This window comes from Astyanax mexicanus, chromosome 19 (assembly GCF_023375975.1).
Source record: "Astyanax mexicanus isolate ESR-SI-001 chromosome 19, AstMex3_surface, whole genome shotgun sequence".
In the NCBI taxonomy this organism is placed as follows: Eukaryota; Metazoa; Chordata; class Actinopteri; order Characiformes; family Acestrorhamphidae; genus Astyanax; species Astyanax mexicanus.
In genome coordinates this window covers 6,832,572-6,838,346 of record NC_064426.1, presented here as the reverse complement: position 1 = coordinate 6,838,346, position 5,775 = coordinate 6,832,572, and positions in this window count along the sequence as shown.

The window sequence follows — 5,775 nt, the reverse complement described above, 5'->3', positions numbered from 1 at the left end:
ATACTATGTTATTGAGTATATTGTTTTGTTAATTTGGTTAATGTATGAAACTGTCACAATTTATGGAGCAAATACATCCAACAAACCTACCAGACCGCAAGAATTACCATAGGCTGAGCTTGATAAGCTGAACCCCTTGTGCCAACACCCTGGTTGCTGAGTATAATATGGGAATTGGGCAAAACTGCCTGTGCCAACACCCTGGTTGCCAAGTATAATATGACAAAATGGCTGAACCCCTTATAACAACACCCCGGTTGCTGAGCATAATATGACAATCAGACCAAACTCCTTATGCCAACACCCTGGTTGCCAAGTATAATATGACAATCAGGCTGAACCCCTTGTGCCAACACCCCGGTTGCTGAGTATAATATGGGAATTGGGCAAAACTGCCTGTGCCAACACCCTGGTTGCCACATATAATATGACAATAAGGCTGAACCCCTTATGCCAACACCATGGTTGCCAAGTATAATATGACAATCAGGCTGAACCCCTTGTGCCAACACCCTGTTGCTGAGTATAATATGGTAATTGGGCAGAGTTGCTTGTGCCAACAACCATCATGCTGAACCACTTACGCCAACACCCCGGTTGCTGAGTATAATATGACAATCAGGCTGAACCCCTTATTCAAACAATCTGGGTGCAGAGTATAATATGGCAATCAGGCTGAACCCCTTATGCCAACACCCTAGCTGCTGAGTTTAATATGGGAATTGGGCAAAACTGCTTGTGCCAACACTCCGGGTTGACGAGTATAATATGACAATAAGGCTGAACCTCTTATGCCAACACCCTGGTTGCAGAGTATAATATGACAGTCAGGCTAAACCCCTTATGCAACACCCCTGTTGCCAAGTATAATATGACAATTGGTTTAAACCCCTTATGCCAACACCCTGATTGTTGAGTAAAATATAGGAATTGGACAGAGCTGCTTGTGCCAACACCCTGGTTGCCAAGTATAATATGACAATCAGGCTAAACCCCTTTTGCAGGATCAACCTGAACCACAATATAAACCACATTAAGGCCAATTCCTCACAGCCTATGCCGATTCTCAGTCAATGCCCTACATCAACTTGTGTCAACACCCCAGTTGCCTAGTATAATATGACAATTGGCCTGAGCCTCTAGTGATTCAACACCTTGGCTGCAGAGAATAAAAGCACATTTGGGCCACTTCCGCATGGCCTATTCTGACTCTTAGCCGATGCTGCCATATATCAGCCGAACCAAGCTGGTTGACTTGCATGACCAAATGCAACATACTATACTTGACCAAAAAGTCCAGCCCAGTTTAGACCATCTAAAACCAGCTACAAGGAAAAAAACGCTATACCAGTATGTAAAAACTGTTAGCATGTCAGAACGTGCTAAACATACTAAATGTAGCTGGCTAAGCAGTTTGTACTTCCTAGGCTAGTCCTGCTAACAAGCTGTAGAAATACTACTTCAGACTCCACCACTGAACTCGTCTAATGTACACTTCCTCTCTCTCCCTCTTTCACTCTGTTCATTCAGCCACAGCGAGGCAATCTAGTCGGGTGAAAGGCCGCTCCGGGTAGGCCACGTCTCTGAGGCCGCCGATACAGACACGCTACAATGAGGCTTTTAGCCGCTAATGAACTAGCGAGGATGCTAAATTAGCCCGGACCTGTTGACACTACTGGCAGTCATCCAGGACTGCGGATCTTTTATATTCTCCTGATTAATTTATCAGCATTGATTAATGTCGCCGCTGCAGCCCACTGCAACTTGTAGAGACGGACCTGATACACCTCCCAAATTTAGAGCGCACTTACTGGCCGCTTTATGAGCTCCGCCTACTTTATAGGCTCACTGTTTGAGTGGAGAATAACAGTCAGAGGAACGTATGTTGCTGCACAATTAATCAGCCCTCTTGTGCATCATTCACGGTATAGTTGAGAATATATAAAGCTTTCTATGGCAATATATAATATATATACATAATGTTCTCTTTTGAATGTTTTTTGACAAGGTGCTGAGTTGTCTAAAGCACTGGCACATCTGCACTGTCATAAAATTCTACTTTCCATATCAGTGTTCTAGAACGTTCTCCTCCATTTGCACTGTTCTAAACTTCTCCAACATTTGTATTGTTAAGAATGCAACTTTCCATATCAGTGTTCTAGAATGATGCCTTGCATTTGCACTGTTCTAAAATGTTACCTGCTTCCTACTGTTCTTTAATGTTCACCTCATTTGCACTAGTCTAAAATTGTATACACTATGCACAATGCTCTAATAATATATTTGTTCTGGAAACTTATTTTCAAGTCAAGTCAAGAGGCTTTTATGTCATTACATAAAGGTACACAGTGTAGAGAAATTACGTTCCTCCGGAACCATGGTGCAACATGGGACAACAAGCAATAGACACAGTGCAAGAGTGACGACAGTGCAACATAAAATATAAAATTATAACACTAAATAACAATAAATACAAAAGATGAGACAATTTAAAAAAGAGGGCAGTGCAGTACTGATGCGGTATAATAAAGTGTGTGTATGTATATATATATATATATATATATATATATATATATATATATATATAATCACAGCAGTTGCTGAGGTAGAATGTTTATAGTTATTGAGAGTGACAGCAAATATTGCTGATAGGGATAAAGACATTTCAGTCGCTGTGTGCTGAGTGGGTGTGAGTGTGTGTGTGGGTGAAGTTGAGTCTTTGTGTGTGTAAGGGGGAGGGTGGTTTCAGTTCAGTTTGTGTAAGTGTGTTGGGTGTGTGTTGAGTGGGGTGGGGTTTAGCACTGTCTGTGTGTGTTGAGGAGTCTGACTGCCTGGTGGATGAAGCTGTTGCAGAGTCTAGTAGTGAAGGCTCGGATGCTCCTGTATCTTCTGCCAGATGACATCAGAGCGAAGAGTCCTTGTGTTGGATGGGTGGGGTTATCCACAATGCTGATGGCTTCGCGGATGCAGCGTGTGGTTTTATCTCATTGTTCTAGAATGTTCTACATCTGTACTGTTCTAGAATGTTACCTCATTCTTAATTGGATGTTCTGGAATGTTTATCATTTGTACTGTTCTAAAATTATATATTTCATTAATATTATTAGCTGTATTAACCTGTTCTGAAAGGCTATGCCACATTCACTTTGTTTTACAACATTCTTGTCATTTGGACTGTTTGAAAATGTTCTTAAATTTTCGAAATTTGCACAGATATAAACTGCTTCTTCCGTTTACACTCATTTAAACTGTGCTAGAATGCTGCCTTTCATTCACACTGATCCTGAGTGTTCTGGTCTGCTTCATGGCAGCACCTGGGTTTCTATTAAAATCAGCAGAAATAATTATGTGAAATAAATGTGTTCTGTTCTTTTCACTCTCAGCACTTTACTATAGCATTCTGTTCATGTCCTTATTGAGTCACACACACACACACACACACACAGATACACACAGCCATACGTGAGGTGCTTGTAATTGTAGCCCGGGGGTCATTTCAGGAACAGGTGAGCAGGTGTGTGTGTGTGTGTGTGTGTGTGTGTGTGTTTATGTGTGTGTGTTCGTCACATAAGGGGAAGATGTACTCTGATGTCAGGTGTGTGCTAGATGAGTCACAATCACAGTAAGACCAGAAAGAGAGAGAATATTCTTCTACATTCACGCTGTTCTAGAATATTCAGTCTATTCACATTGTTCTAGGATGTTCAGTCCGTTCACACTGTTCTAGAATATTTAACTATTTGTCAGTTTTGGAATGTTGTCCATGCATACTGTTAAAGAATAGTCAACCTTTTGAAAGTTCTAGAATGTTCAGCCCATTCACACTGTTCTAGAATGTTCATCCTATTCATACTTTTCTAGAATGTTCAGCCCATTCACACTGTTCTAGAATGGTTAGCTTATTCACACCATTCAGAAATGTTTAATCCATTTACACTGTTCTAGAATATTCAACCTTTTGACAGTTCTAGAATGTTCAACCCATTCACATTGTCCTAAAATGTTGAGTCCATCCACACCGTTCTAGAATGTTCAGTCAATTCCAACATTTCTAAAATGTTCAGTCCATTCACACTGTCCTAAAATGTTCAGTCCATCCAGACCGTTCTAGAATGTTCAGTCAATTCAAAAATTTCTAGAATGTTCAGCTTGCTCACACTGTTCTAGAATGTTCAGTCCATTCACACTGTTCTAGAATGTTCAGTCCATTCACACTGTTCTAGAATGTTCAGTTTATTCACACTGTTCTAGAATGTTCAGTCAATTCAAACATTTCTAGAATGTTCAGCTTGCTCATACTGTTCTAGAATGTTCAGTCCATTCACACTGTTCTAGAATGTTCAGTCAATTCACACTGTTCTAGAATGTTCAGTTCATTCACGCTGTTCTAGAATTTTCAGTCCATTCACACTGTTCTATAATATTCAGTCCATTCACACTGTTCTAGAATGTTCCGTCATTTCACACTGTTCAGTCCATCCACACTGTTCTAGAATGTTCAGTCCATCCACACTGTTCTAGAATGTTCAGTCCATTCACACTGTTCTAGAATGTTCAGTTCATTCATGCTGTTCTAGAATATTCAGTCCTTTCACACTGTTCTAGAATTTTCAGTCCATTCACACTGTTCTAGAATATTCAGTCCATTCACACTGTTCTATAATATTCAGTCCATTCACACTGTTCTAGAATGTTCAGTCCATCCACACTGTTCTAGAATGTTCAGTTTATTCACACTGTTCTAGAATGTTCAGTCAATTCAAACATTTCTAGAATGTTCAGCTTGCTCATACTGTTCTAGAATGTTCAGTCCATTCACACTGTTCTAGAATGTTCAGTCAATTCACACTGTTCTAGAATGTTCAGTTCATTCACGCTGTTCTAGAATTTTCAGTCCATTCACACTGTTCTATAATATTCAGTCCATTCACACTGTTCTAGAATGTTCAGTCCATCCACACTGTTCTAGAATGTTCAGTCCATCCACACTGTTCTAGAATGTTCAGTCCATTCACACTGTTCTAGAATGTTCAGTCCATTCACACTGTTCTAAAATGTTCAGTCCATTCACACTGTTCTAGAATGTACAGTCCATTTACACTGTTCTAGAATGTTCTTAAAGGTTGTTGCTGATGTCACAGTTGTTTTAGGGTTTTTAAAAATGTTTCTGTCATAAACTGCTGTAGTTTTCCTTGGTCTACCTGTCCATCACCTGTTACTAAGTACACCAGTGACGACTTTCTTCTTCAGGACATTCCAAACAGTTGTTCTGGCCACGAACAACATTTGTGCTCTAATGGCTCTGATTGATATTTCTTTTCTCTCAGCTTCACAGTTGCTTATTTTTCACCCATAGACTTTCATAGTTCTCTGGTTTTTATGTTAGTTACTCCTCTAACTATTAATGCTTAGTCTGCCCAGATAAAACCCAATAATGAAAATTAGTGCTGTTTATTGTTTGAATAATTAATATATCAGGGCACACCTGGGCAACAAAACACACCTGAGAGTCACATGTTCCAATATTTTTGCTCAGAAGAAAAATGGGTTGGTTTAGACAGAAGGTTCTATCCTCTAAACTTTTTTATCAAATCCAGATGTAAATACCTGTAAATAAAAGCTGAAATGTTACAGTAGAAATAGTGGGATTGACCTCACTGTGTTAACACTTGTGGAGGGCTCTGTGTGTCTCAAATATCTCTCAGTATTGGTATACAATCCCACTTTCTCCCAACTCATATATTTCCCAACTGTTTCACTAAATTATTCTTGTTT